Here is a 25423-nt window from a genome sequence, read left to right as displayed (position 1 = left end):
CTGTGATACAGCGACACAGTTTATGACTATATTGCTCCTTATCTTGAGTTGAGTATATTCGGAAGTGCTATAGGATACACCGTCAGCGTATTAAGCGCGTAAAACAAATCGAGCTTAGGTATTCGGACGATATAAAAACATCATTAATTCACTACCCGCACAGCAGTTGCTGATTTAGCGTTCAAATCTTTGACTGTATGTCGATCCTGGCTTCAGTTTGTTGCCTGTCTAGTCGTACTGATGAGCTGTGACACAGCGAAACAGTACTATTTGTGGATGACGATATGTATGTGTATGTGCGTGGAAGTATGATTGCGAGTCGGCGCACGTTAAAAAAAGAAGAAAAAACAGTTTAAAATCGTTTTAAATACGCGTTAAAAATAAGCAAAGCAAAAAACATATGTAACATGATGCGTCCTTACACGCAAATCTATATCTCTCAGCAAGAAATGTAATTCCTCGCATGCCGTAGATATATTTATAATATGATGTTTGAAATGGCTGCAATAATAATACAGGCATAACTATGAAATATTACACAAATGGTAGAAATAAAATAGTATATCATCGAAAATGCGTTCTTGTTTGTGTTAAATTGACTCCGAAAATATTATTTTCATTTTCATACTCTAGGTTTTTATGGACATGAAAATGTTTGTTAGCGGGCTTCAAACACGCAAGTTCAATTTACGCGCGAGTTTGTTAGAATATAACGAGATTACATTGCAATGATTTGCAGATTGTTATGTGAAGTTCTATTCAAAGTGGAAATAACGGTTACCAATTGTGGGTTTCGCAACAAAGAAGCTAAAAAGCAATAACAAATAAATAAATAAATATCATTCTTGACAAAGCCTATCTGCTTAGCAAAGTGAGTAATACATGTTTTTTTTACAAAGAAATCACCACTTATCAAGGCCCAGACGCCACTCGAGGATAAGGATAAGTGGTCAAATTGAAAATATCATAGTAATCGTTAGAAGTGGAAATTTGGAAAATTGGATTACTTAAGGGGAACGGCTAATCAAGAACGTGTTTATAGTGGATTTGAAGACGACCATATTGTAGCCAGGTAGCTAATGAGAGAAACGATCTGATTAATATTGTCGCATAGAATTATGGGAGATATAAATATTACGGTTTCCTGAACTAATGAATTTTACATTGCAATATACTACTTGAATAGACAATTATAATTTTTAATATAGTTGAAGAAAATATTTTTAATAAAATAAAACAAAGAATCATGAACAAGTTTTAATTGAATTTGTGAACTTAATTGAACGTGTGAAACGCGTGGCAGAGTACAGCTAGTATATATATATATATATATATATATATATATATATATATATATATATATATATATATATACACTATTTTTGTAATAATCAAGGCAATTAAACCTAAAATAAGAACATCATTTGGTGTATTTCTTTATGTCTTACAATTTTTTCGTAGCCATTTGGACATATATATTTTATAAATTACTATATATACATATATATATACATACGTACACCCACACACACACACATATATATATATATATATATATATATATATATATATATATATATATATATATATATACATTTTTACGCATATACACGTATAAATGTGGAGATGTGATTAAAATGCACGAATTTCTATCTACTGTTGGAACGAAGGTGGCTCTTCAGACCATCCCTGCTTTTAGACTCTGTTGCAACAGTCACACTTTAGCTGAGATTGAGGGACGCCAACTGGTGTTGCTCTACTGTAGACATTCATATGACACTTCAGATCTCAACTCGATTTACAAACCATTAAGCAAATAGAATATCTGTACCCCGCTCGTTTTCCCCATCGAAGAAAGACTGATCACCATGTGATGGTTTGTGGCTTGCAAGGGCGGCTCCGGATGAAGTCATTTACCGCATGAATCACACACGTTGTTCAGCACGAAAACGTCCGACAGACCTGATAGATCTGACAGATTATCTTCCGGATATCACGCTTCATTTTTTCATGCTCATATTTTTCTTCTCAAACCTATCACAGCCATGATAGACCAAGGACTGCCACTTTTTACGATCATCGGAAGCACTTTCCCAACTGGGCATATCAACACCGAGAGCTTTAAGAGTATCTTTGATGTTTTCCTTAAAGCGTTGCATATATATATATATATATATATATATATATATATATATATGTATATAAATATATATATATACTTGTATAGGCATATATAAATATATACATATTTTATACGTGTATACACACACATATAAACACACACACACACACACATATATATATATATATATATATATATATATATATATATATATAAAGAGAGAACGAGTAAGCGAGTATTGAAATATGCTAATAACAATTATTTAAAATGCTTTAAAAAAGAAATGTGTATTTTTATTTTATCTTTTATAACATATTTTACACTTATTAAACTGTATGCGGTTTGAAGAGAACCCTATCTACATTATATATAGGTATATATCATGTATGCAAAAAATAAACACAAATACACACACACACATATATATATATATATGTATGTATGCATATATAATGTTAATGTGTTATTATATTTATCTGCGTGAAGGCTTTCCTTCGATAAATTCATGAATTCTATCCATTTAAAAATAACTGAAATAGATCAAATGATTTTTTACTACATTGAGGAACAATTTCATTTTGTCTACAACTGAATTATTTGAAGAACGCAAACTCATCGATCTAAAGATAATAGATCTGGCGGGAATCATGCGAATCGAAAGTTAATAAATGATTATAGAAATGGACAGCGTTTCCAATTCCCATTATTCACAGCGGTTTCATCGCTTCTGTTTACAGACGTAGCAATCATTCGGTTTTAATGAATATAGACTGCATAATCGAAAAGCAGAATGTTTATATTTAACGGAATACGATCATCCACTATCCGTTGATCGTTTCAAAAGGATTTTCTAAAAGCAATTTTTGCGGGAAAGTAAGCATTTGATGTTTACATTAAATGAGATGGATTATCCTATGAAACTCAATTGATTAGATTTGTAAATTCTAAAATGAAATCAAGGTTACAAATAAAAATATTTTGCTGTCAAAATAGTTTAATGCGCTGTCACATTTTTCTTATTTTTATCATTATACTTATACTAGCAGGATCCGTTAACCGGCGTTGCCCGGTGCCAGCATGCAAGCCCCCGCGTAAAAAATTAAAATGCGATTGTTGTTGTTTGTCGTTTGCCAAACCCCAACCTCGCCATGTTAAAATGGCTTTCGGAATAAGTACCAAGTTTGTGCTTGGGGGTGGTCTTGTACCAAAATTTGCTTGAAGGCTCAGGATATTTTTCAGGGTATGGTTCAAGTTAAAGTGCAGGGCATTGTATTTTAGTTGGTAAGACTGGATTAGGGAGACATCAAACTAGCGAACCCTGTGTCCCTTAAAGGGGACTAAATTTCTGTAGTCACATGTACGTCACTAAATATAAATGTAAACGTTTTAATTAACCTGTAAACTAAACATTACATAATAAAAAGTGTATTTAAATAACAAACAATGGCGAACCTGGTTCCCAAACTTTTAAGGTGTTAAATTCAATCACATAAATATTGAAAATGTAATCATGCAAAATATGAAAAAAGAATCTCGTAAAATATGAGTTTAACCTTAAAAAACTATTTCGAAATTGCGGGATGTTACCGTACTCTGTCATTAAATGTATACTAGCTCAATATTTACGTTAAAATCTGGTGCTTATGTATTTCATACGTCACTATTTGTAATAAGTGTTTTCAGGTAATTATTAATCAATCGTAAGGTGGAAGAAAATTTACAAAATACCCTACCCTCTCTAATGTGTCAAAATATTTACAAAATATCCTTCTCCTCTCCAATGTAAAGATAATTACCCAAAATGTTGCTTTGCATTGTTCAACGCTTTTAATTATGAATTATAAAATGATACTCATTGTAAAATTCATCTTGCATATCTTTATTTGGTAAATATGAAGAATCGTTGCACCCTCGAAACCACTTTTAAAGGGTTTCGGGGTGCTGAAAACAAAAAAAATAACGTACAAAAATCCGGTAAAACGAGGTGATTCCAAAATCGGAATAAATGTTAGTTTCTGAAATGTGGGGGGGGGTACTTTTCTATAATAATATAACGCGAAATGAGCACCAACTTTATTACCACATTTTTTTAGGGGGAGTTACCGTACACTAAACACAATTTAACATAAAATGAGCATCCATTTTTTTTTGGGGGGGGCGCCAAATCGATTATAAATGACTGGTAGCAACTTCCCAAAGCTGGGTGTACAGTTTACTTAAAATTGTGTACATTGTATGCCGACCACTCCATCTCAACAAAAGGTGACCATAAACTGGGTGTTTTTGTACGTTAAATTATTATATTCAAGTGATCTCCTACAAATTTAAAACTAACATTTTTAAAAATATTTTTTAAACTACTTTTTTGCCGGAATTTTAAGGCTATTTTCGTTTTTAGCATCCCCGAATACTTTTTTGAAAATAAACATTTTATATTTTAAACCACTTGTCTGCCGGAATTTTAAACGTGATTTTTGTTTTTGGCAACCCGGAGAACCTACAGGAAGTGTTGGTTTAAACGATTTGTCCAAGGCGGAAATACTCTTCATATTTATCCTTTTTTATTTGTTAATAATATTTTACTCACATTCTCGCACGTTAAATACTAGCGTGATGTAAATTTATCAATTTATAGTTTGTGTATATAAGCAAACATGCAAACTTTTTAATAGATCGGCAATTCGAAAACCAAATTCAGCGAAATATAATCCTATGCGTCCGTGCTAATAGTCTAATTAAAAACGAAATACTATTGCAGTGTCTTTGTTATTAAGTAAAATTTTAATTTAACTTAATTTAACGTAAAAGTTTAATTTAACGCTAACATCTGAACATGTAAACCAATGGCGTGATTTAATTTTAGCCAGTTAAGTTTGTGAAGCAATTATAATATAATCGAATTTGAAATCTAAAAAATCGAATCGGCAACGCATAAATAAAATGAGACGAAATAACCGTTTAGTAAAAACATATTCCTGTCTCGTTATCTTTATTAAAGCATAAAAATATCAGTAATAATGATTAAAAATCCCCTATACCTATTTTAAATACACCCCTCTTTCTAAACACACATAATATAAGGAATACCCGAAAAGACTAAAAAGATAAATCACAGTACTAAAATCCAAGAATCCAAAAAATAAATATCAAAATAGAATGAGCGCACCCCTACCCTTATTTCAGAAGAGCTGGTCCCCCCTCCTCACGCATACACATTAGTAACGACCTCGGATCGCAGTCACCTTCCTAAGGAAGAAAATAACCTCATAATACTATAAAACAGGATACACATTCTACAAACCAATAAAAGCAAACACACACACGCACACACACACGCACACCCACACCCGCCCACACACACACACACACACACACCCTACCCAACCCGAAAGGAAAAGAAAAAAAACATTAGCAGAAAGAGAGAGTTACTACAGCCAGGTCAGCAGCTTGGATAAGCCCAATAAAATAGTAATAAAAATTGAACATGCCAATGAATAATAAACACTTACAAGCCTCCACCCCTTGGAAACACTTCAAATAAACTACGAAAATCACCAATATTTACATCTCCAACATATTTAAAAATAATTTCTGACGAGGACGCTTCACAGAACTTCTGAAACGCGCGTAAAAACGATTTCAATGACTTAAAAACATTATTACAATGATCCAAACATAATTCTCAATGAAAATCCAAGACACGGAATAATAAGATAATGTGGTGATAAATACACATTGTTGGTGACTACTCCCTTATATATATATATATATATATATATATATATATATATATATATATATATATATATATATATATATATATATATATACTAACCGAAATTGTACTGGTAATAATGTAAATAACAGTAAACATTTTTTTGAGAGTCCGAAGTTTGTAATCGGGGTATTTACTATGTAATGATTCTATTCAGTAATCTCTGGATTATTGCTTTTTTAATGATGCATCATTAGTGCCGTAATATCCAAATATGTAGATCTCAACCTATGAAATTTTGAGGAATAGGAAGATGGAGAAAGTATTATTTGTACAGGGGTAAAGCGTTTACTTGGTGCAATGTGTATGACATCACTAGTCAGTTAATGTCGGAATAGACCCAGGAAAGTAGCAAAAAGTATAAATGAACGCGGTGTAGAATGGGGTCGAAGTACGTCTTATGTATTAGGGATAAAATTTGAGCTACTTTCTTTGTGGGGTATGATGATGATGGAGAGTGGCACTACTAGGAATAACTGCCATGTTTAATATACGGATAATTATACATGTAACGGGTTTCTATAGTTATATAAAGTAATAGCTAACAGCGTAAACATAATACATTTTATGTGCCATCCGTTGGTGTACACCTACGGTATTTTGGTCGGGGGGGGACTGCGCGTCTTAAATTATATATATATATATACTAGCATTTCAGCCCGGCGTTGCCCGGGTGTTTGGAGGTGTATGCTGAGCAAAAAAAAAAGAGTACATTTTTTTTTAATTTGACCCCTATTATGACCCCTTAAAATGTATAGTTTCGGGCTCAAACCACTTTATTAAGTTAGATCCAGGTTTAAGGAACCTATATCTAAAATTTCAAGTGTCTAGACCCAAAATTGTCGGAGGAGTTTGGTAGAGTTCTTAAAGGTCAAATCGTTGACATTTGACCCCTTGACAACCAAATTTCTGGCTGACACACGTCACATCGATGTTCCCAAATCTCAGTACCCGGTATTTCACATTTCGAGTCTATAGACTAAAAATTGACAGAGTTATTGCGTAGGGAAATGTACACAGACAGACAGACAGACACGGTCACTTTTGTAGATATATAGATATATATAAATATATAAATATATATATATATATATGCATAATAATATATATTAGTGATGGGACGATTTCAAAATTTTCCCGATTTCGATCCAATTACTGATTTCATTCTAAATTTCCGATTCCGATACCGATTATTTTAAAACTTATAATTATTTAATAAGAGATGGGATGTTGTCCATATTTTATTGTAAATTTGCAAATTATTACATAACCTCCAAGAAAATATGCTCTCTTGAGGGGAGAAATTCGAAAAGACGAATAAGAAAAGAAGAGTTGAAAGACGATACGAATGGATTAACAAGAGGCGTGGGCAAAATGGTAGTAGATTATTCACAGGAATATGTAATAGTCACATCTTTGCCATAATATTTTGGGGATTAAATTACTAATCAAACCAGTGTACGAAACCGTCCCTAGTCAGGCGAATCTTTAAATATGTAATAAATGAATTTCGCTCGTATAATTATTTGTTGGCTTTTTTAAGGTAAATTTGCAAATTATTACATAACCCCCGAAAAATTTTCGCGTGGATTTTTTCGCAAGTATTTCTTTGTTATTGATAGAAACTTTTCAGACAACAAAAGATTAATTTTGATTTTCAAACAAAACCAGATTGTATCAGTTCGTTGTTAGTGTGTAACATCCTACGTGAAAGTTTTCATAAACAGCCGAAAATGGTTCGAGAATATGTAGGCAAAATGAGAAAGTGAGGTAAAGAACAAAATATTTAACAACACGCCCTTTCATTGTAACGAAGCAATTTGTAAATAATAATGTTAGTATAAAAAAAAGCATTTTTAACATGGGGGGGATTTAGAGTTAGGGTTAGGGTTAGGGTTAACAACCCTGTGCTTTCTCTCTATGAATGAAGTTCAAGTTTTATTTTGATTATAAAAATCTGGTGGGTTATTAAATTAATTTGATTTGCTGTAAAACATGAGATGCCAATAATAATAATAATAATAATAATAATAATAATAATAATAATAAAATAATGGCACTAGCCAGACCTCCACTGCAGTAGTGTAGATAGAACTGGAACCTTGGAAGGCCTTAACGCTACCTCAAATACAGTGAACACATCGAGAAATAACTGGGAAGCGGCTATATTAATAACGCAAATTCTTTTGCAATGTTTCCGAAAAAGGTGGACAGTACTGGAAATCTGGGGAAACGTGTTTTCCCTCAGATTCCAGGGAATACCACAAATTGTTCTGAAAAAGCAATCTTTGCTGATGACTGTTTTAATACCTGCGTAAATAGTAGTAGTAGTAGTAATAATAATAGTAGTTAATGATTTAATTTTAACCTAACGGGGCTTAATTTCAAGTCCAAATAAAAACGAGAGAATTCTGTATGTGAACAGTATAGTCATATATGTCCTTAATCCTTCCAATAAGTAACATGTATATAAATGCACTCACACACACACACACACACACACACACACACACACACACACACACACACATATATATATATATATATATATATATATATATATATATATATATATATTAGACACACAATGTGGAACAGCACGGCGTGTTTCTGCTTAATCAAGTTTTTTTTGAAATTTCACCATTGTTCCTATGGTTGTTGTAATATATCAGTCGAAGTAGTTTTAGAAAGTTCCATAATCGTTTTTGTTCATCTGTTTTTTTTCTTTTGCCAGTACATTTAACGGATTTCCCTCGGTCGTCTTCAGTTTTTGACTAATGTTTTGTTTAAAAATCTGGATGATTTTATATGACTCAATTAAAATTGCATTTAAATTACTTGAGACAATGTGAAAAAGTATGTTTGAACGTGTAAAGAACCTGACTAAAATTAATGTACAATGGTTTAAAAGTGTGATTCACTCAGAGGTATGAAAGGTACAGCTTTTAAAAAAATAATTTATAACTTTATATTACTACATATATATACACATACGCATATGTAATTATATGTGCACAATAAATACACACACACACAGACATATATATATAATAATAATATAAAGCTGAATGTCTGTGTGTGTGTGTGTGTGTCTGGTCATGAATAGGCTCCTATATGATTGACTATTTTTAAAAACTGATTACATATAATAATAGAAGATGTATCGAGAAACAGAAATGGGTATATTTGATATGGCAAAACGGTGGTGCATTAAAATTGTGGGGTCTACGTTCGCGCCTGGTCCATAAAGTATGGAAATAAAAAAATTAAAAATTTTAAAAAAATATGTTTACAAGTGTGTTTGATATAGACGTACATAAGGATATTTTGATAAGTATGTTTTAACTTGAATAGGGATGGTATAATAAAATATAATATTGTGAGAATGTTTTAGTATGGTATAATAAATTATGGGATTTATCTATTTTATTTTTACTTTTACCATCTTTTGCTTTGGTTTGGATACCCCCAACTTCGAAGCTATCTCTTTACAACCCTTCCTTTTCATAACCTATCATACTTTCATAAATCAGAGTCCATTTTCTGTAGGCTGTTTTTGAACCCAGTCAACAACGGGTACTTTTTCTAGTATATATATATATATATATATATATATATATATATATATATATATATATATATATATATATATATATATATATAAGACACAGATTAAAATCCGATGAAAAGTCCTGAAAAATATTACTTGAGGTAATACTTTTAGGGTGATCCTAGCCAAAAAGGAAAAAGCTCAATATTTAAGAATAGAGCAATACATAAGTTTAGTGGTTAAATTTAAATTAAAAGGAATATATAGAAGGGGTTATATTAATTTCTTTCATCAATGAATTTTCAATAATGGCTCATATCATCAGAGGAAATGAAATGCGGTTAGAGAAAATGTTCAGCTGTGAAAAGGCGCGTATTTTGCTTTTCAGCACAAATATTAAAAATAGTTTTGTTGGGTGGTGAATGTACTTATATGAAATTAATTATCGAAAAACAATTTCATACAACCTGGGCAGTCCATTATCGGAAGGATTATAATGCTCTCCGGGGGTTTATTTCCAATTAGGCAATAATCCCATTTAATTCCAGGGGAGAAGGCAGTAATCCAATATAACAAACATGCTTTTGATTTTCAGAAAGGTATACGGGTGGCCGTATTCGTTGGTGTGTTGAATGCTTTTTGGTATATGTAATCCAAATTCATTAAAGGTGTTGACACAGTATATCAGATATTCGATATGAGCCATTATTGAAAATCCATGCATTAAGGAAATTAATATACCCCCTTCTATATATTTCTTTTGTCAAACAATAAATTCTTAACTCGAATATGTGTCTATAATTTGATTTTCAGAATTAAGATTTAACCACTAAACACGCACGCATATATATATATATATATATATATATATATATATATATATATATATGTATATATACATATATATAAATATATATACAGATATATATATATATATAAATATATATATATATATATATATATATATATATATATCTTCTCTTTCTTTTCTATCTTCTTCTCTATATAAATAAAATGAACTCATTTTTTCCCGTGGGATTTTGACCTTAATAGGATTAAAATCAAGATATTTCATGCAAATACATTATGCACAAACGGCAGAACAATAGCTGAGGTTTGTTATAGGCTTATTAGTTCTCAAATTCCTCGATAATCTTAGATTTCTATATTTTTTCTGCTGAGAAGTCACGGCCAAAATCGGTTAAGATCAATGGAAGTGGTAAAATATTTTCTCTCTTAAAAATTAATCCTCCCCCTGCCACCACTTAACACCGTTTGGAGATCGTTCACAAGGAACAGTTGAGAAGAGAACACCGGTTTGGCTTCGTAGTTCTATCATGTCCAGTTATTTAAAATCACTAAATTAAGCTGCCGAGCTCTGTGGCGTAGTGGTTAGGGTGCTGGACAATTCACATTATATTTTCACGTTCGCGCCGACCTACCATAGTGTTTTTTTTTCCAAAACAACTGGAATGGACTTTTCTTGGTGGCCGAACTGTTAACGTTGCAGATGTTTTTTTTTTTTTTTCACACTTTATTTTCCTACTTTTACTCATGACTCCGGGTTTGATCCTTCCTACTTACCTACCATAACATTTTTTAAACTCCCCCCCGTCCCGGAAACAAACACTCGGGCAACGCCGGGTACCCCCGCTAGTATATATATATATATATATATATATATATATTCAATGGTTATGTACCCAGCCACTTTAAAATGTTAAAACTGTTTTCCAAATTTACCTTGTTAGTTTTTTGGCTTTCGTTCGTGAGTCTCTTCTGTAAATTTCTCACCTGCTATCGTTAATTCCCACAATACGTATTTTTTTTTTAAATTTATCAACGGGGAAAATGTTCTGTTCTTCTAAGTCGGCCTTTAACACTCTGTCTATTACACTTGTGAGCATGTTAACTTTTAAGGTGTTTACCTTCCGAGGCATTGAACCTTATTTTATAAACTTTACTGTGCTTTGGTTCCTGTTTTTTTTTTATCGCAAAACGAATACTGTCCACATTTCAACGATGACGATATTCTTATTAGCAATTACCATAAAGCAGTTCTCTTTGTCCACACAAATAATATAAGGAGTAAGAGGTTCGTTTCTAGAAGGTTTCTTCCTCTTTCCCTTCTTTCTTTCCTTCTTTTCCTTTTCTCTTCGTATTTTCCTCTTCTTCTTTCTCTTTTTCTTTTTCTTCTTCTTCATCCCCGCTTTTTCTTCTTATTATTATTTCCATCTCGTTTTTACCGCAAAGAAAATCAATTTAATAACACACCAAATTGTTATAATTAAAATAAACCTTGAACTTCGTTCATAGAGAAGGTGCTGAATAATTCTAAAAAAAAAAACACGCGCTTCCCAAATTATTCTTGTAATACTTACATTATTATTTACAAATTCGTTCGTAAAAATGTTTTTAAATATTTAGTTCTTACATCGCTTTCTCATTTTGCTACCATTTGTCGACTATTGTCAGCTGTTTATGTTACACATTACGGACGACCGTAGACAATCTGGTTTTGTTTGAAAATCAAAATTAATCTTGTGTTGTCTGAAAAGTTTCAACCAATTACAAAGAAAATATTTGTGAAAAAATACACGCAGAAATTTTTCCGGGGTTCTATAATAATTTGAAAATTTACAAAAAAAAAAAAAGAAAAAAAAAAGACAACAAATAATTATAAGGGCGAAATTAATTTATTCCACAATTAAAGATTCGCCTGACTGGGGACAGTTTCGTACACTGGTTTGATTAGAAATGTAATCCCCATAATATTATGGCAAATATGTGACCATTGCATATTCCTGTGAAAAAACAACTACGATTTTGTCCACGCGGCTTGTTAGTCAATACTACTCTTCTTTAACCTCTTTTTTCTTCTTCTTCGTCTCTTCGAATTTCTCCCCTCAAGAGAGCATATTTTCTTTTCTTTTCCGTCCTATCGAATTTGATCGGTGGGGAAAAAGAACATATACGACCTTTCGCTACCGCGTTGCTTTTGAACGCACTCCTTCTGCCATTGTTAATTCATTCATGGCGTTCCGTTTCCTTCCTGTGTATAGTTCGATGCTTGCTTCAGCCCTCTTAGAATAATCGAGAAATTATATTGTATGTAAGACCCAACTAAAGCGATTTTATACTCCACGACGAGGCTCGTAAATGTTAATTGTAGCGCATTCTGGAATTTATAGAGTAGCTATACAAACTAGTGGTCACTGTATCCTGGCCTTATTGCTTTTTCCATGTTTCAATAATGCAAGTGGCGAAGTTCTAATATTATGTTTGTATATATATATATATATATATATATATATATATATATATATATATATATATATAAGCAGAAGTACCCGTCTTTGACTGGGTTCCTAAACACCCTACAGAAAACTGACTGTGATTGATGAAAGTATGATAGGTTATGAAAAGCAGGGGCTTGTAAGGAGACAGATTTTGATAATGAAACATTTTACCTTAAGCAAAATATGATGAAAGTAAAGATGATTTTCGCGATAATATATTATTTTTATATCATTTTGTTTCTATTCGTAGCCAAGAGTGACCAACAAAATGATGTTTCCTTACAAAGAGAAAATGCTATATATATATAATAATATAGATATACAAGAAATAAATGTTACCATTGTCAATAATAGTTACTTTTATGGTAGAAAAGTTCATTGGTTTGTTTTTTTAACTAGTTTGTAACATTTTTTTATTCAAGAACTGGTTGTAAAAACATCAAAATGGCAACGACTTTTAAATTGGGAGCCCCGTTTTCAATTTATTTGTAAACAATTTAAGAGAGCTCCGTCAACGTAAGGCATGTTTATATATATATATTTTAATGTTCCCGTTATTTTGCGCTTCAGGAATATTCGATTACGGCATGTGTAGTTTAAATAGATATACATTTAAGTAGTTATCGCCTCAAATTTTGTTTTAATTTCGGTTCGCTGAAATTATTTCAAGTAAAGAGCCTTAAAAACTATATCAAAACAAAAAAAAACATGAACTGAACTTTTATTGTCTATGGTAACATTAATTTCTTGTATATTTATTTTTTCGGGTAGTCGTTTGTTTGTTTTTCTGCTAAACACTCTTACTAAATAATATCGTCGAAATATCAAAAAACAGAGAAACAAAAACAGTTTGGAAAAATAATGAAGATTTACTTACTTTAGTAAAATAATCCGAAACAGCAAAATGGGATATTAAAAAAGTAAACACGTAATTACTTTAGTTTTTTAAAGCAAAAAGTCGATATAAATATAGAATAAGAACAAAATGACACCCTTTCAAAGCAGAACAACTTCGTTTCCGTTTTAAGTATTGAACGGTGTAGTATTGCTCCGTTCGATTCAGAGTTGTACTATTGTAATGTAAAGAACACGCAAAAAGGGTTGTGATCATCTGAATTCCTTCTAGTACACTGACAAAAAAACTTAAACAAATATGTAAATAAAAAAGGTTATATACATGTTTTTAGAATAACATGTAATCACGTGAGCAGGATTTTTTTCCTTCTTTTGACACGATAACAAGTACGTTCTAATTTTTTATTATTTATCTATTTATATATTTTCGGAAGAGTGCCACGTGCAAGCGGAGAAGGAAAAAACAGAGTTTTCTGTCGAGAATTGTCAAAAGTTCCGACTTCTTTTTCTGCTTTCACTTTAATAAGAACGTGAATCCATGAGGTGTATTTATTCGACACAATATAATACAACTCAAAATAATCAATAAAAGCTAACGTGAATTAAGATTAAAATAAAGTTGTTATTTTGAACCCTCACCCCTTATAAAATGCCTTGTAAAACATTCTGACATATTTCCATTCTATGGAGGTCAGTCGCGAACGAACACCCCATAATTTTTTTATACCATGTTTCTTCAAACTGAAACATAATTATCAAAGTATACTTACGCAAATAGATATTCAAAGTCTCTGTTAAAGTCTGTGACAAATTTACATGGAGTACAGGTGCGAGCGCAGACCACACAATTTTATTATACCGTCCCTATTAAAGTTAAAATATACTTATCAAAGTATTCTTATGTACATCTATATCAAAAAAACCTTGTAACCGTTTGTTTTTCATTTTTATTTCCTTACTTTGTTTACCAGGCGCGAACGCAGCCCCCACAATTTTTATTAACCACCGTTCTGCTAGATTAAACATACCCATTCCTGATTCTCGATACATCTTCTATCATTATATATAATCAGTTTTTTTTTTAAAATAGTCAATCATATAGGAGGCTATTCGTTGCCAGACACACACGCACAGACGTTCAGCTTTATGTCAGTCTGTGGGTGACATACTGCACTCGTCAGAACAGCCATAACCTACATTAATGAGTTTCACTAAAAATTAAAATTATGTGTATTTATTTGTGTATTTATTTATTTATATTCGCCTCTATCCTGCGTGTAATCTTTATTGAGGGAGAGACTGACTTTACGCACCATTAAAAAAGTCGACATTGTCTCTAACTCTGCCTTCTTCTATAGTTTATTATTATTATTATCATCATTATTATTATTATTATTATTATAAATAACTATTAATTACATTATTTTGACCGTTTATTAATTGCATTTCAATTCCATTATACATATTGAAATCAATTGCGTCTCTTTTTCTGCCGTTTGAATTAAACGCTTTTACGTTGCAACATTTAAAAAAATATTAAAAAACACAGTCTCCTTCCACAAACGGCTAAAATAATTAACGTGAACTTTTTCAAACATGATTGCTAGGAATGAACGCTGTCCACACTAAAAATTTCCAGTTCTTTCAACGGTTTTCTTTTTCTTGTTCATTTCGATATTTTTTGTGACTAAGACGGGAGGTTCGCTTGAAATATAAAAAAGCAATAAATATATTAAATACAAAACATAACACCGTAATGTATATTAGGTGCACAAAAAGCTGCTTGCGAATTTTTATTTTGATTTCAACTGAGATATTTTTAAATGAGATTTCGGAATAATACCTTTACTTTATGTATAATGTTTAAGATCGTTTTAGCTCTAATCATTTAAATACTATCGCTTTAAAACAGCTGTCTTTTCAGAACATTGAATACACGATGTAAAAAGCAAATTGGCCCTTGTTTTATTTCAGCTCAAAAACTGAAAAAGTTCGCGATATCAACGGCACGTTTGGCCAAGTAATTAGTACTAAACACACATCTCAATTGCAGTTTAAGAAATTCCGTGGTGGCGACAATAGTCTTGAAGACGATAAGCGTAGTAGTCGGCTATTTCATGTTGACAACACTAAATTAAGATGGTTAATCGAAACCAATCAACACACACTTCTTCGGGTACTTGCTTTTGACGGAATACACAACAATTTCCAACTACTTGAGGGAGATTAGAAAGCAAACAAATGGGAACATTGCAAATTGAACGACAACCAAAATCAGCGCAGTTATTAAGTTTCATCTTCCCTTATTTAATACAACAAGAACGACCTGTTTCTCGACACAATTGTCACTTGCGATGTAAAGTGGGTACGTTACCACAACTGGCGACGCTCAGCTAAGTTGTTAGATGCTGAAACTTCCCGAAGCCAGAATTGTATCATAAATAAATTACCGCTGAATATTTTGCTGGTCTACGGCCGGTCTCATTTATCACGCTTTCTTAAAATGCAGTTGAAACCAGTTTTTGCAGTACTCCTAAAAAATCCGTGAAATGCATCCGAAACTTCAAAAACAACACCCGTCTTTAGTCAACAGAAAATACCCAATTCTCCTCCATGACAATGCCAGGCTGAACGTTGCTAAATAACTCCTTAAGTGTTAAGCAACGGGTCTACGACACTCTGCATCATTTGACATTCTCTCCTGATTTCAAACTTACGACTATTACTTATTAAACATCTCGACACCATTCTGGATGAAAAAGGATTCAAAACGCCTTAAGCGAATTTGTGGGAGTTGAAAACTCCCAGCCTAACTCGATTGTCGCCCTTTAACTCAGAACAGTGACCTAGCTACGTCACTTCCTGTTCCCCAAATTTCTTCCTCTTTCGAGCTGGACCTTTACGCAGTCAAGATGTAACAAACACCGCTCCGGTGGGGCCATGAGCCACCACCGCGTTCCTGACTAGCCAGTCAACCGCAAGTAACGTTACTCATCTCTCAATGAACTCTCATTTTTTCTATCGCTTGTTCATGTATATTTATGTAAATAAATTGCATTTCTCATGCCTTTTCAATTCCTCTACCATTAAATGCATGTACCATGACACACATGGGGACGGGTCGTCCAACACAAAAAGCAGACAATCCTGTCCCCAACAGATTTGTAGACCGTCGACGTTATATTTCTTCAAATGGTTACCTAACGAACGCTGAACAATCTTCGTTCCCCAAAAACATTTAAAACCTTCTCACTGTCGCAACGAAACATACCATTATATATCGTTAAATAATCAGCGAAATATACTAAAAATAAATAAATAAAAAACAAAACAAAAAACACAATTTAAAAAAAAAATGGAGAAAACCATTTTTCGTCGCATTTTAACCTTCACTCAACAACACGTGCGTCAGTGATATATCGTCCGCCATCTTTATTTTCAGACTACTCGTGGACAACTAAATGTAAACAAAGCACCCTCGAAAAAAATCTATTTTCGTCGTAGCCTAAATAATAATAATAATAATAATAAAGAGAACAATAAGTGGTATCTATATTCGCGCACTTTAAAAGAATATAGACATTTTATTCTCTTCTTCACATTTTCTATAATGAAGCGTATCTTTAAACAACGATGTCTGTTAAAAAAATCGACGATACTAACGGACTACTTTGTTCACTTTATCAAACTATTTTTTTTTTTGCCATGTGTGAGAAAAACATATATTTCAGCTTTCAATTTCATCATGGAGAATGTGTGGCAACAAGCCCACTGCAAAACTCAAATAGCAACTCTCACGCTATTTCAACTCCAGTTTTCCACAATTATGGAAAGAAAAAGCGACAACAAGCCTCTCCATGGCATATCAACCCTTTCGAGCAACACCTTACAGGATATCAACCTTTTTTAGCAACAACGCGACAACCAACACAAAGATGTTCACCAAACACTGTACACGTTTAGATTTCACAACGTTTCACCTCACTTCACCTCACTGAAGATCTCCAGCAAACATCAGTTAGCTGCACCATGCGCACTGATACACTCATCCTTGACGTTCAGACCGTACCGACCAACTGAGTATGCCCGAGCAATTTAACAACGTTGACACCGCTCTCTACCGACGGACAAATTTCATCGCAGACCCACTTGTGACCGTAACGTGTAATCGACACATTAGCGACCAACGCGAACAAACTTCAACCGATCATACTTACCGTTACACACACTTCATAGACTCCGTGGCAATACAGTCTATGACCGCAACACTTGCACTCAGACTCATAACGTCATTCCCGTGACCATCCCACAGTTGTACAAGTTTTAACACTTTTTTCCTGATATTTTTTTTCTTTTTTTTTACATGACACATTTTTTACATGGGTGTCACCACTTATCAAGGCCCAGAGGCCACTCGAGGATAAGGGTTAATAGGTATACATTAGTCATTGTGATTTTAGCATAGTAAACAGTGGGAATTTTGTAACTTGGATTACTTAGGGGGACGATTCAATTAGAACTTGTTCACATTGGACTTTTTCTTTTTTTTTCATAGGTATCAACACATTATCAAGGCCAAGAGACCACTCAAGGATAAGGGTTAAAGAGTGTATAATAGAAATTGGACAATATAATAATAATTAGTAATGAAAATTTTAACATATATATATATATATATATATATATATATATATATATATAAACTGGCGAATAAAATTACTTATCCTAACTGTACGGATATACACTATATTTATGTGGTATTACGAGGATTACACGACACAAGTATTTCTATTAAGCGAGGTTCTCATTTATTTATTTATTTATAATAAACAGTATTAAGAATTTAAAGAAATTCATTACATTATCTTTATTCTTGATATTGTATTAAATTTATCTTCTTCTGCTCGTAGACACAAAAGCACAAAATATTTTTTTTTTTTACATTTATCCCTGTATACATCTGTTGGATATATGTGGGTCTAGAGTGTTTATAAAGGGATGTTTAGATAATGACGTAAAGTAAGGTATTTTCATACTTGTAATGAAAAATATTGTAGGCAACAATTTTATCTTATAGAAATATTTTTAGTTATTATTGTTTTCACACGGTGTCTTTACTATAACAATATTATTTGTATTTATACTACATTTTATAGTCCTGATCTCGGGTAATTATTTAATTATTCTAAAGTTTTTAATGAAATACATTTTTATTTACTTTTCAATGAAATCATGTATAATTATATAATTATAATTAATCATTTTATTTAGTTTGATTTAATAAAGTCCTGGTGTGCTACGTACCGAGGAAATACAAATACATTAAAGCGAGGAAAGAAAACGGCGGATGTAGTATCAATTCACTGCCACTTCCGGTCTCGTTTCTAAACTCTGCAGATACAGACAGTAATATGAGAAAACAGGAAGCGATTTGTAAGAAACAAAATTCTACTTTGTCAATTCCGAAAGCAAACGAAAAAAAAATCCCAGACATATAGTTAATATATACCCGGAAGATGTGAACATTTCTCATCCGTTTATTTTCAGATAAAATTTCTTCGTCGTTGAATTCAATCTTTGACATTTAAAATAATGAGTTCCCTTCGTTCCAATTTAGTTAGAAACGATATTGATTTTCACTTAGATTTTCATACAAGAAATACTCTTAATATCTTATTAAAGGTTATTTTCTTGAATCATTTCTACGATATTTTGAATATACCTATGATTTAGAATTCGTTATTGCTCAGTCATTGATATCAAAATCTTACTGTTTGAATTTGAAAATTATAAAAACAAAGGCCTTAATATACTCAGGGATATGCTAGCAACTACATGGAGGTTAACCACTTTGTATATTCCATTTGAAGTACTCACATTAATTAAATACTTTTTCATATACATTGTTTTTTTTAGACGATTAGATTTATTTTATTACGCTGAGGTTTTCCTTCATATTTTTTACGGCATTATCCTTAATAGAGTAGGATTTTAGCTGAAAACCTCCTACCACTATTAGTATATATATATATGTATATATATATATATATATATATATATATATATAAACAATATATATATAAACAATATATAAAAAATATATAAACACACGTATATATATATATAAATATACATATTATATATATATATATTTAGTAGAAATGGTAATTAATAAAAACTGAAGAAAGTGCTGTTGAAAATTTTATAAGACTTGAAAATTTACGTGTTTATATTTGCTTTTTTGCATGACGTTATCTGTATAGGATATAACGTTGATTTCTTAATCATTTTTTTTCGTAAACGGGAAAGAAGTTTATATATATATATATATATATATATATATGTATATATATATACATATACATACATACATACATACATACATATATATATATATATATTCTTCATAAGTGTTGGTTTCGTTTATGATTCAAACTGATACACACGAGAAATATAGATATATTTTTTAATTTCATTTTTTAAATCAGGATTTTATAGTATAAAAGAATCAGTACGAAATTGACCTTATAATAATATATAAGTAATCTGAATAAGTTAAAATATCATATTTAAGCGTATCTCAGCTAGTTTATTATAACGGATACGTGTACTTTTCAATGTTATGTAACTACTTTTATGATAATATCACTCTTGCACTACTATGTATATTTTATAATGAAAATAAAACTAAACGTTATATCTCGGTGCCACTGACAGATTTTAGTAAACCACCATCTCTCATCAGAAAAAAGTTTATTAGAATAAAAGAAAATAAACTCATAAAATACGTTAAAGAATATCACTTTTAGAAGTTATGCCATATTCTACCTTTGAATATTAATCAAATGCAACATGTCGTTTATATAAACAATAGCTACGTAATACAAGGGCGAGGTCACATTCGTTTCATTTTTAGTATTACGCTTTCCCATCATGCGTTGAAGGTATCATTATTAAATAATACTCTGTGTGACTGAAATAACTCCTCGCATTATTAACGCCTTCTATGTGCTATTATTGTATTAAATTTGGCAAAAATCTTTCGTTACGTAAAAAAACAAAAAAAAAACAATACTTAATCCGTAAATGATAAGATATAACTTTTAACATTGTATACCGGCTATGTTCCTGTTCAAGCGATAATGAATGTTTGATATAAAAAATAACGTCGTAATTTATGAACGTTGGTTTATTTGGTTAAAATCCGACGGGATCTATTTCACTGTTTTCTGTTTGTAATCGATGCAATATGGTTTCCGTTCTTCAGCTATGGGTATAATTATAATCATTGCCATTCAACTAATCCGTAGTCAAAACTTGATTGTGTCCGTCTATTTCAGCTGTAAATAACTTATACACGCCAACAATAATAGATATTTAGATACCAATTTCTCGTCTTATATATGAGTTTTGGAAAGTAGAAAAAAATAAAATTCGATAATTAAAAAAAAAAAAAACATCTCATTTTAATGGACAGACGCTTGTTTTTCATGCGAAAACCGTGTTCAATGTCGTACAGTGCGCACAACTCTTTAATATTCCGTTTTTCAGAATAAATAATTATCTTTACAAGACTGAACTTATGAAAAAAATAGTCATGCAATAAACTTAAAATCTAGACGGATGTAGGTGTTATATGATCCCATTTAAACCAACCGTGTCTAATACTAATATGTCAACAGTGAGAATTATGTATATGAACCATTTCCATTTCATATACATTTTACATTTTTCTCACACTTGCTCCATCACTTTTTTCCTTATTACAAATTGTGAAGGCTTCTGTTCAACAATCACGGCATGTCCATTTTTTTAAATTTTGATCATATACATATATGATCAATATGAGGTTGATTGCACGGCAACTGACAAGGCAAACTGCTTGCCAGTCGGTTTGCCTCAAACTCCACACTGAGCTCGGTACACCACTCACTCCCTGATTTTACTCTGCGAACAGACGCTACACAAGACGATTTGAAAATCACCCCTACTCAGGTACATGCTATTATAAAAAAACCTAGACACCTCAAAAGCATGTGGACCAGATCTCATCCCGGCTGTGCTATTAAAAAAATGCTCTGGCGAAGTTGCTCCAGTTCTGTCCAAACTTTACAATTAATGCGTTAACGAATCTTGTTTTCCCAACTGCTGGAAAACCGCCTCTGTGGTACCAGTCTTCAAGAATTCTGGTGAAAGAACTGACCCACTAAATTATCGCCCCATTACCCTCGTCCCGCTTTTCGCCAAAATATTTTAGTCCTTAGTTAATCAAGCCCTAGTCCAGCACCTAACAGCTGCTAAACTCCTGACTGACAAACAATATGGATTCAGGCAAGCCCGTTCAACAGCAGATATCTTAACTGTAGTTTCTGAAACTATATACCGTTCATTGGATAAAACAGGGGAGGGTAGAGCGGTGACCCTTGATATATCTAAGGCTTTTGACAGGGTATGGGGCGATGGTCTTCTAAGGAAAATTAGATCATATGGAATCACTGGAAGAATTCACAATGTAATTAAATCCTTCTTAAGTAATAGAAAAATCAACGTTGTCCTCGACGGTCGTACATCCAAACAATATGACATAAATGCGGGAGTACCTCAGGGGTCTATCCTTCGACCTCTATTATTCCTGATATTTATAAATGACCTCCCTGATAAAATTGTTTCGGAGATGGGTATATTTGCCGATGACACCACTCTCTTTAACAGATATGAGGGGAAAACAAATGAACACATATCCAAGGAAATGGCAGAAACACTAGAGGATGACCTCCAATCCGTAGTGGAATGGGGACAAAAATGGATGGTCACATTCAATGCTGCTAAGACTAAGCTTGTTTCCTTCAATAACTACAAGAAACCTTCTCTACCACCAATTGCAATGGCCAAGAACACATTGCCTGAAAGTACTTCTTTTAAACTCCTCGGCCTAACGTTTACAGGGGATATGAACTGGAATAGATACATTGAGAGCATTGCCAAGGCTGCTGCAAGGAAGGATGGCTCCCTCTACCGTGCTAGAAAACTACTTACGCCTGACAGTATCCTATACCTCTATAAGGCCACCATTCGCCCATGTATGGAGTACTGTTGTCCCATCTGGGCTGGTGCATCGGCTGCTTGTCTCTCGCTCCTGGACAGGGTTCAAAAGAGAGTCGCCAACCTGATAGGTCCTGAACTGTCATCTAGGCTTCGGCCTCTGTCCCATCGACGAGATGTTGCATCCTTCTGCCTATTCTTCAAATACTTTAATGTTGAATGCTCTGACGAATTTTAACACTTGTACCTCCCCGACGTAACTACCCCCGACAAACCCGACAAGCTACTAAGTCTCATCCCTTTACAGTAGAGATCCCTAGGTGCAAGAAAGCCTTTTACTCATATAGTTTCTTCCCCAGAATTGCGGGTCTTTGGAACTCCTTTCCGGGATGCTGCTTTCCCAACTGCAATGATATGAAGAAGTTCAAGTGTAATGTTAACAAACATCTTTCTACTCTTCTCCCTTCATAATGACCCCGCAAATTAAGTCCCTAATAGTAGCCCCCTGCTTCAATGTGGCACTGTGCCTTGTTTGGGGTGAAAATTGAATAAAAAAATATATCACGTTAAGACGAACTTTAAAAAAATATACTTTATATATAACACATATAATCCTATTGGCAATGTTTATTAGGCATTTTTCTATTGGAATATATGCCAGCAAACAAGAGAAAAGATAACAGAATTTAATGCCACATGGAATGTTCGTAACTAAGCAATTCTAATTTTCCAAACGACATATTTCAAGGCCAGTTCCTTATTTTATGAGCGCAGAACGAATCCACGCTGGCGGGAATGAGGTTAACCTTTGCACGACCACAGCAGATAATGGTCTTTAGATAAGGGAGTGATTTTTATTTGATGGACTGCAATCTCATTAATAATCTCAATCAGAGAAGCCATTTTCATTGTTTTTAATTATAACGAACGTCATTGTTTGGCGGTGTGGGGTGATTAAGGGTTGGATAGAAGTAGCTTGTTCCTACGAAGAGCATAATTCATCGGGAAAGGAGCAATTGTTTTAATTAAACGCATGGGTTCAACAGTGAAAAGTACAGCGGGCAAATGGTGCATTATCACAAGACCGCGCTAGCATTTACAACTAGGAGACTGTAAACGAAATCTCATATTCAAAATTATCGCTTGGTCTAAATCATTACCAAAGTACATGATTATATAATAAAATCTTACCATTTTCTTAATTATAACAACAACAAGGACAACAAGGACAACAAGAACAACAACAACAACAATAATAATAAAAATAATAATAATAATAATAATAATAATAATAATAATAATAAATAGGATGATGATATAGAATTTGGAATTCCTAAATGTGGCGTTGGTGACCTTAATCGAGGGAAAACATAATTTTTTCACGTAGTGAGATATAATAAAATCATGATGCAGAAGGGCACAAGTATTATAAAGTGCTTAAACTCGACCACATGCTTTCAGTAAAATCAAATAGAAGACGAAGTATGTGTATATGGAGATAAGCAACCTGGTTCTGAAATCTTGACTGAATGGTCGATACTTGTTCACAGCCACCAACTCATGAGCTGTTGATCTAATTCAGTACAGTGCAGCTTTTATAGGGTTGTCAGAGGAGGAAATGAAATAGTTGGATAGAGACACACAGAGGTGATTAGTCAAGTATGGAGCACTTAATCAACGTTCTAATGTGTTTATTATGTATATCACATGAATAAACAGAAGGAGAAGGCTTATTGGGATTGAAGAATGAGCATAACTACTTGTTTAACAGTGATTGCAACAGAATCAACATATGAATAGCTAGAGAAGTATCAGAGGAAGCTAAGCAGAGGTACAAGAAAAGAATCAGAAGAGAAAATATATTTAAAAAAAGGAAACGTCATCGTCAGTTTGAACGGAATACTAATACGTTATATTACCAGGACACGTAAAATAGGTGTGAAATGAAAAACAGCAACTCCTCTACGTGCTGCTTTTGAGCAGGCACAAAATACACATGCAATCGATGAAATATATACGGGAATGACCGATCTGATAAATTCAGTATGTGAGGTGTGACTCTTGAAACACGGTCACACATTCTGAGTTGGTGTTCTACACTCGCCCAAAAAGAGTACAAACGAAACCTTGACAAATTATATGAAAACTTACATAGTTGTTTGTATCAGAAATGTTGAATCTAAGTGAGGATCAAATTGTGTCAGTATCATCTAACAGAAACTATTAAAAATGAGGAAATTAATACTCTCTTAGAGTCTATTTTTCATTGTTAGAGGGAAATGACTTACAGAAAACTAGATATTGTAGTTGTGAATAAAAAAGACGAACAAATGCTACATTATTGATGTGGTTGACTTAAGCGATATCAAATTGTTAAGTAAAAAGTATAAAAAAAAACTACGAAACTATCAGAAACTGAGGGCGGGCATTGCTAGGTTGTGGGACAAGAAAGCCTCCATCGGGCTAATAATCAAAGCTGCGTTTGGCTCAATTACAGATGATCTTATGAAACAGTTTAACTTTTTGGGATCAAGTATGATTTCACCATTTTCTTGAAATGTATTCTGCTTGGCACAGCAAACATATTACGTGTGTTTTATCAAATTAACTGTGTGTGGAAAAATTGCCCTGTGTAAAGCAGCACAACTAACATAATAATAACAATAATTTAAAAAAACTAATAAGAAGAAATATAAAAAACTGTATAAACAGCATTTGATTGACACCACATTAATTATTCGATCGATCAAGGATAATAGAAATGGCGGGTATGGAAGGCA

This window comes from Euprymna scolopes, chromosome 14, assembly GCF_053919585.1.
Source record: "Euprymna scolopes isolate OS-2025 chromosome 14, ASM5391958v1, whole genome shotgun sequence".
NCBI lineage: Eukaryota > Metazoa > Mollusca > Cephalopoda > Sepiida > Sepiolidae > Euprymna > Euprymna scolopes.
The sequence above is the reverse complement of the archived record's forward strand: the minus strand, read 5'-3'. Positions refer to the sequence as shown.